At 47.7% G+C, this 13,893-nt stretch overlaps 1 protein-coding gene across 1 annotated transcript in view; it reads left to right on the forward strand.

The window, feature by feature from the left end:
* Positions 1–3,440: 3,440 nt before the first annotated feature.
* LOC136854686 (uncharacterized) overlaps positions 3,441–13,893 on the forward strand; it is a 71,077-nt gene continuing 60,624 nt past the window's right edge. The window contains exon 1 of the mRNA XM_067131282.1: positions 3,441–3,510. The gene's annotated coding sequence lies outside the window, so the exon portion shown is untranslated. The remainder of the gene's footprint in view (positions 3,511–13,893) is intronic.

Raw genomic sequence — 13,893 nt, forward strand, 5'->3', positions numbered from 1 at the left:
TTCTGCGTCTGCTACATCGACGACATTCTCATATTTTCCAGGTCTCACAGCGAACACCAGAGGCACATCAAAGCAGTCCTCCAGCGCCTCCAAGAAAACGGCCAGGGCCGTCCGTTTTGACAAGTGTATCTTCGGCGTCCAGAAAGCAGAATTCCTGGGTCACGAGGTATACCGACAGACTATCCGCCCTGCTGTACATCGAAAGTGGCAGCCTTTAGTAAAGTTCCCGACACCCACCTCCATCAAGGTTTTCCAGGAGTTCTGCCAGGATGGGAACTTAAGTTTCAACAGGCCCCCCTGACGGAAGTCCTAAAAGGTCAACGGAGAAGTCCCTGTCTTGGGGACCCAGCCAGCAGCAGGCCTTTTCCCTGACGAAGGTCGCCTCACCAAGGCAACTGCCTTGGCACACCAGGATCCCAAGGCCCCCTCCAGCTGACGACAGACGCCAGTAACGTTGCCTGCGGTGCTGTTCTGGAGCAAATCATCAACGGCCCCCAGCCCATCGCCTTCTTCAGCAAGAAGTTCAGTCCCGCAGAGTCCTTTACAGCACCTTTCGACAGGGAACTCTTGCGCGATGTACCACCAGTTCGGCACTTCAAGTTCCTCCTGGAGGGGACGCCCTTCACAATCTTCACAGACCACCAGCCACTGGTTCACGCCTTCACGAAGCAGGGGACGTTTGAAATGGTCTTCCAGACAGCAGCGCCACCTCTCAGCCATAGCCAAATTTACCTGTTCCGTCAGGTACCTCCCCGGCAAGAAAAATCCCGAGCAGACGCCCTCTCCAGAGTCGAGTTGAACGCAGTGCAGCTTGGTGTAGATTACCAGGACCTTGCCAGAGAACAGGCCGCTGACCCAGAAACCCCAGCATACCGCACCGCCATCACATCCCCTCAAGTGGCGGGACGTGACCCTGGGCCCCGGAGGCCCCAGCCTGCTCTGTGACATCAGCACAGGCCAGCCCCCCCTTGGTTCCAGCCTCACGCCGCGCCAGGTATTTGACATCATCCACGGCCTCTCACACCCCTCCGGCAGGACCACGGCCAAACTGCTTTCAAAAAGTTCGTCTGGCACGGGTGCAAAAGGACGCCACAGCCTGGGCAAAACAGTGCCTGCAGTGCCAGACCAGTAAAGTGGGTCGTCACACGCAGTCGGGGGTAGGCGAGTTCCCACAGCCATATATATATTCGGCCACATCCACATCGACGTATCGGGCCCCTTCCCCATCAGGCGGATCCAGATACCTCCTCACGGTGGTATTTTTCAAACTAGGTGGCCCGGCCACGCCCATGCAAGAAGCCACCGCCAGCGCCGCGGCGCCGAGGCCCTGCTCTCCAGTTGGGTTAGCCGCTTATTTATTGAGGCGCCCCGGACCACATCACAACCGACAGGCCCCGCTTCCTCTCCGAGCTGTGGTCTGCCCTGGCTCAACTGCTGGGAACCACGCACCACACCACCACAGCGATACAACCCAGCGGCCAACGGCCTGGTTGAACGGTTCCACAGGTCCCCAAAGTCATCCTCATGGCCCGCTGCACCGCCGAGGACTGGAAACATCAGCTGCCGTGGGTCCTCCTCGGGTTGAGGACGCACCCCAGAGCCGACGGCACCCCATCCGCAGCTGAACAAACCTATGGGGAACCCCTCGTGGTGCCGGGAGAGCTCGTGGACGGATGATCGCCACTCCCCATCTCTGCAGAGGCTTGAAACGTGGCGGGCAAGTTCGCCTTGCAGGCGCTCAGACATCGACAGAGCAACCACCTGAACCGTGCCGCCACAGCTGTCATCCGCCACCCACGTCTTCGTCAGAGTCGACGCCGTCCGTCCACCACTAACTAAGCCCCTACAGGGGACCCTTCCGCGTGCTGAACGCAGAACAGTGAGGTTTACTTCCGGTTCAGACGACCAGGCAAGGTGATGGGTTAACAGACCGGCTAAAGCCCGCCTTCCGGTTCGGAGAGTCCCGGCAGCGACGCGCACCATTCCGCCCAAACGGGCCCAGCACGCCCTCAACCAGTAACGCAGGCGCTGGTGTAAGGAAGGGACCGCCCAAACAGCAGCCAATGAAAGGCGGGAAACCATTTATTTCTATTTGTTAGAGCGGCATTTCAGCGTCCCACCAGGTAAGGGATTAATCAGACGCGTCCCTCGTCTTTAAAAATTATTTGTAAAGTCACCAATTCGGCGCCAGGATAGTGTATTCTGCGGCGCCATTGATTTAAGTTCCTAGGCCTGAGCTTGTTTTCTTTTATGACTTCCCGTTTTCATTCAATCTCATATTAGTCACGCCTAAAACGTGCCAGGTCACACATTTTAATCATTTTTACTTTATGGTATTTATAAATTGTCACACATTGTGTAGAAAGTCTTTTAAGAAAATAATATTTTCTTCATTCAAAATCAAGACTGTATCGATTAATAGCCATCTTCTCCATATAATTAAAATCATCATAATTTGTACTCGTTCAAAGAATATTATTGTTTATTGTTTCGACCTTTAGGTAACAGTCAATTCCATTGTCTCTCACGGTTTAGGCGTCAGTCGGTCCTATAAATCATTTTGCCTGGATCAGGCAGCTTGAACACAGCCTAAAACTTCGTGCTGGCACAAGAAAACTTGTTGTAAATCTAAAACATCTTAAAAAGTTGTTATGACCTTTGACCTGCTCGTTTAGGTTTGACTGCTTACAGTTTGACCAGCCAGAGGGGCGTTTAGCTCTAACCTTATCACAAGCAACGTAAAAAAAAATCACTTCAAATAACACGGGTTACGAATTATACCAGTGCATAAAAGGAATCATATTTATATGACCATAGGGAAAAGAGTGCTAGCTTAGAATTAGCAAAATTGTCGGCATGTATGACATTAGAAATAAAACAAATTAACACTACTTGGCAACGTTACGTTAAGTCTGAGATTTTGTACGATACAAAAAGAATCACAACGCCTCAGATTTGAGCATGACTATACAACAATGAAGTGTATCTTGCAAAGACTTGTGTTAAGTATTTATTGCAAAAAAAGGTCATATTCCAGGAATAAAGCTCACGCACAAACTAGTGAATTCCTAAGAAAGTAAAGCCAAAGACGTTTGAAGTAAATTTAAAAAGAGAGAAGCAGTAAATAACAAGAGGAGTTAGTATCATTTTGAAAACGGGATTACAACGTGAAAGGGGAAAGTGTAAGTTAAATAGTTCCGCACCTAACGCGAGCAGGAGATTGTGTCCGCAACTGAGTTTGTGGAATGAGCACATAGGAGTGGAGGAAATAAATTAGGAAGTCTGAAAAATTAATTCAGTAAAAATAATATTGAAAATAAAAAAGAAAATTTACTACCATATGTGGAGAAAAATAAAGGAATGAAATTACCAGAGCTAGAGAAAAAAAAACCACATGAGACATAGAGGCGCCGTTACATAAACAAAGCTTCGACACTAAACTAGGCAAAGTGGCAAACTACTCGGCGGTAATATTGTTATTTATTATTGTTTACCAAATTCTTACTAGAGGTAAGGCTGTCAATTTTATTTAATAGATAATTTTCTAAGTTTAATATAAAGTAGTACCCCAATATATCATCATAGAGTGCTGCAAGACTCGTATTTTGCTGAAAGATGTCTCGGTCTGTGGTTAATACTAAGTGGACCAGAGGTCATGTTTAGCCGTCACTCGTCAGTGTTTTTGTTTACTTGCACGAGCAGTCGAAATTTCACCGGTCCTCATGCAGTAAGGCTCAGCTGTGTTTATAACTATACTATTCCTGGTCTTTGTATGTCAGAGATTCATTTATTACATGATATATGTAGGCAATTCAATATATGACAAAATGAAACAGGCTAGGCTGTTGTCGGGTCTAAAATTTCAACAGGGATGCATCCTAACCTAATCTAGTCTATCTAGGGCATCTTGCCCTCACTTGGCTGGGGTCGGGGTGAGGAATTTCCCCTCTCCAGCCCCCCTTCCCCCCAACATAATATCATGAATGCGGTAATCCTACAATTTAGGGGTCCAAATTCACTGCATCAGGGTAAACGATCGGACATGACACGCATTGGTGGCTGAATTTTCAGTTTTCACTTGATATTTAATTTGAGAAATAACAAAAAGGGTGGAACTATATAGTAGCTCTGCGGTGGCGACTGTCTTCTAACTTAACTTTTTTACATTTTTTTGGTTGCTAATTATGAATTTACGGTAAATTTGTACAACAGTTCCAACTCCATTTTTCTAAAGTAATTATGTATTTTCATGTGTTTTAATGTGTTCTGAATGGTTATGATAGTAATACATCTGGGAAATGAGTTGTTTTTGAGTTACTACCCTATACACCCCCATGACATCCAACAAGGTTAGGGACCCTTTGGGAATGGGGGCTTTTGGGTCGGGTAAATCACCATCGACACAAAACAGCATTTGAATAATGAATAAAATGAGGTAGATCATAGCATACCTAGCAAGCCATAGTCAGGCAATGTAGGCTAGTGTAATGTACCCTAACATCCCTTAACTTTTAATATAGGGTGATAAAACTTGCAACGCTCGCGCCTTATCTGCATTTATAAGGATTTTTGGCAGGCATGTATTTACTGGCAAGAGGTAATATTGCGCTGCGTGCGCCAGCCACAGGGGTTACAGAAGGTAAATCATGTTACAAAATTATTTTAAAAACAATTATAAATTTACCTTATTTGGATGGACACAAACGTTTTGATGGGTTATATCCAGAACAAGTTGGTTGTGGCTCATCTACAGTGTCATCGTCGTCGTCATCGTCGTCATCAGAAAATGATTCCCTAGTTGGTGATGGTGGCTTCAAGTAAAAATTGGTGTAAAACTGAACTGTACTGCTGCAGGTAACACTCCATGTTGTCTTTAAAAATTAATGCATTATGTTTCATTTTCAAAGAAATCGTGAATTATGCGAAAATAATCAAAGTTACAAGACGAACACAGACTGGACATAAGCTCACTCCATGACAGACTTGAACCAAATGGCAAGGGAAAATGTCTGACACCTATAAGATTTTCACCAGGTCACGTGACTCCTAGACAACACGTAACTACCCACAATGTAATTTTAAGGGGGAAAAAATTCGCATCAGAACCACAATGCAGTTCTCAACAAAAACAAATTCGCATCAGAGCACAAACTGTGTCCATGTCAAAGTAAACAAAACACTTAGAAATTTTTCGAGGATGGAGATTATATAAACATTCATATCCCGAATATGGTGAATTTCCCCAAAAAGTGTTCAGAGACAAAGTTTAATTATTTTTTATGCAAAATGCATCTATAATAATATAATTATTATAGAATGAGTTGGAACTATTGTAAAATAATACCGAATTTACCTTTCATTTTTGGCGCTCGAGTGTAATCAACCTTTAATTAATCCCTGAAGTCCATCCAACAAGGGATTTCCATAGGCGATCTTCACAAGACAGAGCACGGGTACGTCTGTTTCGAATGGTTCATATCCCGTCCGGCAAGTGCAAACTTGTTAATGTATGGGTACCCAACCTCCCGGGGCCAGTACTAAACACGGTGAAGGGACATTCCATTTGGCCGACAACAAACAGGTGCACAGCCAGTATCAGAACCCTTAAAAGTGTAGAAAAAACCAGTTGAAAAGGTAAAAACAGGCTCGAAGCTAATATATAGAATTACCAGCAAAAACATTAAAACTTTAAGAAAACCTTTCAAAAGATTGAAGTTTCATTAACAAAATGAGCTATAGGAAATTTCAGTAGATCTAAGTGGTAGCTTTGCGGCTGCGATTTCCTTCTAACTTGACTTTTTCTACAGTTTTTTGGTTGCAAATTATAGATTTATCTTCAGTTTTTGTCGCATGAATGTAATTAACCTGTAATTAATCCCTGAAGTCCATCCAACAAGGGGTTTCCATACGCAATCATCACAAGACAGAGCACAGGTATGTCTGTTTGGAACGGTTCATATGCTGTCCGGCAAGTGCAATAACCTATTAATGCATGGGTAACCCCCCACTCCCCGGGGCCAGTACTAAACATGGCGAAGAGACATTCCATCCCCCCGATGCCAGTATTAAAAACAGCGAAATGCATTTAACTCCCTCCTGTTGGCAAATGGCTCCCTCTCGTTTTTCCCCTCCAGAGGGTACCTCCTCAACATAAACATGTCCGCTCCATTTCTGTGTTCTCCCCTACCCAAAACCCTGAATTCTCACAGTCTTCCTTTACTGTTGAGCAGAGTTAGGGGGCAAATAACAGTTGGTGGACAACAAACAAACTCACCGCCAGTATCAGAAGCCCTAAAAGTGTAGAAAAACCAGTTTCAAGGTAAAAACAGCGTTGGAGCTAGTACTTAGACCTGGTGTAGAACTTACCAGAAATTTCCGTACGAACTAAAAAAGCATGTGAAGTCTTCGTAAAATAAGTGTTGAAGGCAATTTTGAATCCAATGTGGCGTCTCCCCAAATGCTGATGCAACGTGAATGACGATTGGACACTTCCTTCCCAGCGCTCATTTAATGGTGTACTGAACACTAATTGCGTATACAGTATATGTAATTTTTATTGATATTACTCAAGATTCTAGTTGTAAATTGTAATCAGCATGATAAGACAAGATTTTGTTGCCTATACTAGTGAAAGTATGAGACATGGAATTCTCATCTGTCATGTGGTTGAACTGAAATGCATTTTTACCTTTAATCCATGGTTTTATCCTTACTGACATCACAGTTGAGCTCCACAGTGCATATTTGATTGTAATTATACACATTTTGTTCTCATTTCACTCACAATACCACTTAAAATACGTGAGAATGTTTGTTTACAGTACTTTACTCCATCAAGGTAGCAAAACTGTGGTGGGAATAATTTTCCAACCGTATTGTACATCTGGCTGTCATAAACATCCGAGAGCAGACGACGCATTAGTGAATTGTTTACTATAGAAATGTAGTTTTCCTACACAGTATAGCCTACAAACCGTCAGTCCTTTACATTAGGAATTACTTTCGGCGAAGCTGGACACGGCTGTTAAACTCTTGAACAAGGTGGTTAGGCAGTAACTACTGCCAGGTAGGCGGGAATACCCGCCTGCCGGAGTGCCTGGATGTAAACATTTCAGTTTGCTTTCGGTCGTCATGCGTTGCAGACGTGTTTTTGGATCTCTTTACCTGACTGTTGTTGAGCTCTTTATTATCCCATTGGGATCTTTCTGTATTTTTGTGTATATATTACGTGTTATTTGATATTTATTAATACAAACCCACGATTTGTGATAGCCTTGCATAAGCTGTCGTTTGTATAGCCTTGCATAAGCCGTCGTTTCCCTGCATCTGTGTCTTGGGTTTGATGGCCAAGGGTGTATTTGGAGGGGTGTAACTGAGTGGTAATGCTTCTCTTCCAGTAGCCCTTTATTTAGATACTGAAGGTGTTCCCCTGTATGTGTGGAGATATTAGTTTGGACGTAATATCTTTGCTCCCCTACATTGATCAGGACGTAAGAGTTCGCTTCCCTTCTTGGGCTTCCGCCCTCTGTGTACAAGAGCATGACTACTTCCTTCTTACTTGTGCTGAGTGTTGTTTTCGCTGCCTGCACTATAGAGAGTTGCGGGCGTCGTCAGTAAGTTCCGCCTCCACGGCGTCCTTGGTGGCCTCCCTTCCTTCCTTCTCTCTCCCTGAAGGTTCTTCTTTATCTCTCCTTTGGTAGAGATCTCTCTCCTTTCGCCCTCTTCACTCGCTCGTTGGGCGGAGACCGTGAAGGGGGGGTTGCGGGTAGTTGGGCAACCTCTTCTAAGGGGCCTCCTCTTGGTGCGTAGGGCAGTTCCCCTCGTAGCGAGAGGAGTCTCCCTCTACTAATCATCTTTGCTTTTTCCTTCAGGTTGATAGTGAGCATCGCAGGCACAGCAGAAGTTGGCTGGATATCTCAGGGGATATCTTGTATGAAGGAGTCCCGACGTTCATTCAGTGTTGCTTCAGGATCGACCACAGTACCTGTTGGAATGGCATAATTCCACGTCGGGATCATTCCGACTCTGTTCCCACCGATGTGGATTGATCGCTGTCGCTGCTGGCCTTCTTGTATGCTGTGGCACTGCCTTTGGTGTATCTGTGGTCCATCTGCTCCTGCTGTTTCCTGTGTTATGCTCCTGTTAACTCGACGACAGTCTCTGGGAGGCTCTTTCTGGTCTCCTGCCACAGCCGTCCTGATTGTTCCTGTCGCTGCTGGTGACTTTCATGTGACATTCCTGGCTGCTGCTGTAGCTCCTGCCTTCCGAACTGCTTCCGTAGCTCCTGCATCAGCTGTCCTGATCATACCTGCTGCTTCTCTTGGTGGTCTTGTTCTGGGCCGCTTCCGTTGTGATCCTGCCTAGCTGCCTTGGGGGTTACGATGTCCACCATCCTGTAGATGATGTCGGAGTGAAGGTAAAGGAAGTTGCCCTGTGGAAGTGACATTCCTGGCCATTGCGGTAACTCCTGCCTTCCGAACCACTTCCGTAGCTCCTGCATCGACTGTCCTGATCGTGCCTGCTGCTTCTCCTGGTGGTCATGTCCTGAGCCGCTTCCGTTCCTGTCCACCATCCTGCAGAAGATGTCGGAGTGAAGGTGAAGGAGGTCGCCCTGTGGAAGTAGCTGCTGTCTTCTTCAACTTATCTTGATTTCATCCTGCTGCCTCTTCCCTTCCTCTCCTGAGGTTCGATGGGGTCCGGGAACTGGACAGACCTCCGTCTGCCAAAGGAGAGGAAGGCTGATGCCCTTGGACGTCTGGGGACTGCCTCCTTCCGAGGAGGCAGTGGGTCTCTCGCTGGCTCTTTCCGACCTTCAGGTTAGGAAACCGATTGGTATACCCCTGGGTTTTGTGTTGCGGGAACTGCGGGCGCACAGACCTCGGTTTGCGATCCCGTTCCCAGCCCTAGAGGTTCTGCCTCTGAGACGGGGGCTGCTTCGGGCGCTCGTTGGTGAGCCACTCCGAGTGCTCGAGATTCTGTGGAATATCGAGTATCCCGATCTGGTCTGGAGAGTACTTTCCCTAGCCCAGTTCGGGAGCAGTGCGAGAGAAAGGGCCGAGGCACCCAGGTGTCTCAGCTCTTCCTGCCAGCACCACAAGTGCTACCTGAGTGCTTACCAGTGCTTGGTCGGGTTCCCAGTATGATGTCTCGATCCTGTCGGTTCGAACACCAGAAGAAGCAGGGAGGAGATTCCCTTCAGGAGTCCTGCAGGATTTCTAAGGGACTGACTCTCTTCCAGGAGACAAATTTCTCTCGTTGGCTCTTCCCGCCCTCGGGCGGGACCGATTCGTATTCTCCTCTGGGGTCTCACGCTTCAGCGGCCAGTCTTGGAAGTCTGCGCCAGGACTGGTTCTGTGCCTGGTTCTTTTTGATTTCTTAGGAAACGGAAAGCAGCCACTCCCAATTTTTGGGAGTCTCATGGGTCGCTCAAATTCTATGAATCACGAGCACTCTCCTGACGAGAGGCACAGGACGAGAGAAAGTGCTGAGACACCCAGGTGTCTCCGTGCCGAGACGCCAGGTATCTCGATACTGCCCACCAGCTGCTTCAGTTGCTTGGCTGGGTTTCATCCTTGTGTCTTGAACCTTAGGGTTCAAGCATGCAGGATAGTAGACACAGAATTCCCCTTTGAACCTTCTTCTTGAGGGGCCTCGGCCTCGAAGGAGTTTAGAGTTCGGGAAACTAGTGCTAGTTCACGGCAGACTAGTTCCACCTTGTCCAGTTCGATTGTGTTCACATGATTGGCTCGGCTTGCTTGCCCCGCCCCGCCCCTTGCTGCGTTTGTGAGACTGGCTAGGCTCGGCTTGGTTCAGCTCACCCCACCTGCCTCCCAGTCCACTGCATACCACCCCTGGATCGCGTTCACGTGATCGGCTCAGTTCAGTGCGGCTCCCTCGGCCCCACTCAGGTTTTTCTGAATTGGGTTCTTGGCTCTGTTCGAGTGAACTTTCTGCTCTTCCCAGGAAAGCGCTTTGCCACGGCACAAGCGCTCTTTCCGTGTGGCAGTAATCTCCTTCGGTTGATTATTGCTCACGGTCCACCTCTCCTGCTGGTCTTACTGGCAGGACAGGTAGGGGTACTCTTTCTCATCACCTGTTCTCTTTCCTTCTTGGTTGTTCCGAGAGGCGCGAGACGGACAGAGAGAGCTCTGATGAATTTGTCTTCGGAGTTCGGCTGCCTGGCATGCTTTTGGTGTCGGTCCTCCAATTGTCTCATAGTACAACCAGGTAGCTGAGGAAGGGTTTCTTGGGATCTGTCAAGGTCTCCCTCCAAGGAGAGAGATACAGGAGTTTCACGCTTTGGAAGCAGCGAGGGTCTTCCTCTTCAAGTTGCGATTGCCCTCGTTTTTCGGAGAACTTCTCGCCTATTTGTCAGCGCGAGGATCCCCGGGACTGGACTGCAGCTCCCCCAGTGAATAATCTTCATCACTCGCAACCCATGCAATTCCCGAGTGACAGAGAGTTTCGGGGACTTTCGCGATCCTTACTTGCGAGAGTGTTCTCAACCAGATGAATACTTTTCTTTGGACAAGGAGTTCATTCAGGTCGAGCCACCAAGCTTCTCCCCTGCCTTGACAGAGTATGAATTCTTCTTGCCCCGGAGGGTCTTGCTGACTTCAGTTCTGTGGGTAATTCTGGTGCTAAGAAGAAGGACTTTGTCCTAATTCGGAACTCCGGTTTCGTAAGTCCCAAGTTGGCTCGACCCTTAGGAATGAATCTTTACTTGGTTCTGCCTTTCTCTTTCAGAGATTTGCCAGATACCCTGGTAATCAAGGTTCGTACCAGGGCACTGCCTTATCCTTTGGACAATGGCCAAGACCTTTGGGTCTTAGTCATCTCGGCTTGACCTTGAGTTCAAGCTAGGCCCCCTCAACTCCTAAGAAGTCCCAGGCTTCGGAAGATCACAGAACACATAGCCCTCTTCTTCCCTTCTTGGAAAGTGTGCATAACTGGGTCTCTTTCCACCCTCTTTTCCATAGGGGAGGAGGGAAGAAGGGAAGAGAAAAAGAAGTATCGGCTGGGAAGAAGTTTTACTGCAGATGCCTAGATGAAATGATAATTATTGAGTTCTCTAGAGCTGGCAGCGACATTGCTGAGACCTGGGAATGGATTCCTTCAGAAGTATTTATTTCCCTTGCAGAAGCTTCCCCATGATGGAGAATGGAGGTCTGCTTTCCTCCATTCTTCTTTCCTCTTCGAAGTATGAGGAAAGAGTTAGGCTAATGCTTGATTGAAGGAACCTTCAAATATGCTTGCATATTCCCCTCACATCATGTGTCTACTTCTGGATTCACTGATCGAGGAATAGGCGCACACCTGTAAGACTTTGTCTTGAAGGTGTGTGACCGAGACGATTAGTACCTTCTTATCAACATCCTGGACTCAAGGCAGCATTTTGGCCTTCCAAGAATTCAGGATGAGTTTTGTGACACTCAGTGGTTTTGTTGAACAACAAAACCACAGTAGTGGCATTCATTGACAAACAAGGGGGAATCGTTTTTTCATCCTGTTTCATCTGTCAACGTTTGCAGGTACTCAAGTGTTCTATAGCGCACTTGACAGCTCAATTAGCCAGATGCATTCCCAGTGGGGATGTATTGGTAGGTGAGCTTGGCCTCAGGTTTGAGTGATCGGGACAGAAAATGCTCTTCGCTCTTTTCCTCACGAAGATTCCCTAAGAGACTGCTTGACTGAGAGATCCCTACCGTCTTTAGGTTGCCTTCCTGCACAACAAAGTCGGTAGTTTTTCTCACTCCTTCGTACCAGACCCAGGGGCCGCTACGGTGAGTCATGCTGTCTATTTGGGAAAAAATCGATAACTATGTTTTCCCTCCATATTTGTCTGCTTCACTAGGGGTTCACATGCATTGCTCACCCCGAGTTACAGACAATTGCTGGAAGACTTCACCTTTTACCCAACCTGATAGCTCTGCTTCCGAGGCATCGAGAAGATTTCTGCTTGACCCAACCTCCTGTAGCAGCTACACAAGAAGCGGTTCTTCAGGCAGTACATCCCTGTCTGTTCAGGACTGGGAGACTTTCCAGCTTTCCTTGCAAGCATAGGCTTTCTCGCCAAGCAGCAACGGATATAGCTGGGTATCTCTTGAAGTCCTGTGCAACACTGTCCCAGGGACTGAATCTGTCTTCGCTGGTAAGTGTCGTTGACGGAACTTCTTCTCAGGTCAGAGTCGCTCTTCAAGTTTGGACTTTCTCGTCTTCTCTGCCGTGGGTTGCTTCTCTCCCTTTCATTTGTGAAGAACGTAGGCCCTTGCGACCTAGTCTTCTATCTGAAGTAGCCTTCCTTCTCCTCAGTCGAGATTTAGGTACGGATGAGAAGCTTCTTTGGTCTTGCTGTCCCAGGGAACTGCTCCCTGGGAGGCATGTGACTCTTGTTTAGGGTGGGTTCCTGTCCCGTGCTCTGCACATGCCCCTACAAGAATCGTCGGATAGAGATTTGCCCTCTTAGGACCATCTCTCATCTTGCTCCAGCCTTGGCGTAGAAAATGGAAGAACAGAGGAAGGGGATTAATACCTCGACTCCTTCTCGGATGTCGTAAGTGGACAATGCTTCATTGAGGCGAAAGCATTCTCGACCTGAGTTGCCATCATCACAGCTGGTTGGTGACTGCTCTTGGCCCGCTGCTCCTGCTGGTTCCGCCAGCAAGACTGGCGGGGGTGCCTGATCCTCCTTGCCTGTCCCCTCAACCTCCTGGGCTTCCCCTAGGAGGTGCGAGTCGGACAGAAGGAATTCCAGTGAGTCATATCCCCAGAGTTCGACTACGAGGGCTTACGTTCCTGGCTCGGTTCTCGGATCGACCAGATCGTACGTAGTACAGGAAGGATCCCAGGACGTGGATGCCCCTGAGGTAAAGAGGACCTTTGCAAAGGTAATTCCACTGATGCGTCAGCACAGTGACCTAGGGGAAGGGACCGTGGCCTCGTCTGTGGACCTTCCTTCATGACTCGAATCCTTCTGGGGTCCGAAAAAGGAACCCAAGGTTTCGGTTGGGCTGCCGTGGTCCATGCTTGCTGAGGGGGTTCTCGAAGAAGTGAAAGGTCTTGTGTCTGGGGAAGCCAATTCGCTTTGTTCAAACTGCTCAGACAAGATGCTTCCCCCTCCTCAGCCTCGACAGAAGCAATTCTACATGCACTTGGAAGGGGCATTGCCACCTAAGCAGCTTGACCCAGACCTGGTTCGTCTAGGCCTGGGTCTCTCATTGCAGTAACATACTGCAGAAGGTATTTTTCTTTCGCAGCAAGGGGCAGCAACCCTGGAAGCCACTGCCATGGTGCCTTTCCAGGCATTTTCCTGGTTGGATCTGTGGTCATTCACAGTATCCAAAGTGGCTGCCTCCTTGGGCACTATTGTCCCTGGGGAAGACTCCGCTTTCGGGAGACTGCCAGTCTGGAGGTAGAGCCATCTCCTGCCTTGCCCACCAGATGGCAAACGTGTGGGCCAACCTGGTTCTTAAGCGAAGAGACGCTGTTCTTTCTCGCTTCACCAGGTCTGTGGGACCCAAGTCGGCAATGACCTTGTGGAACGGATTGTTGCTGGGTTCTACCTCTTTCTTCCCTAGAGAGTTGGTAGATGCTGCAGTGGACAAACGTTGGGCTGATGACAGTGACCTAAGTAAAAAACTATTGAACACTACTTGGGGAGCTGATAGACATACGCTTACTTTATCGTATAAAGCAACAGTGCTGTCTATCATTGATTATGGAAGCGAAATGTATGGCTCGGCATCAGATGCAATGCTGAAAACATTAGACTCAGTTCATAATGAAGGCCTTAGAATATGTTCAGGAGCTTTTAGATTGTCACCAAAGTCATCTCTACAAGCTGAATGTGGTGAAGTAACTCTCTCTCTCTCTCCATAGAGTAGTAACAATGAA

This window comes from Macrobrachium rosenbergii, chromosome 29 (genome assembly GCF_040412425.1).
Source record: "Macrobrachium rosenbergii isolate ZJJX-2024 chromosome 29, ASM4041242v1, whole genome shotgun sequence".
Lineage (NCBI taxonomy): Eukaryota > Metazoa > Arthropoda > Malacostraca > Decapoda > Palaemonidae > Macrobrachium > Macrobrachium rosenbergii.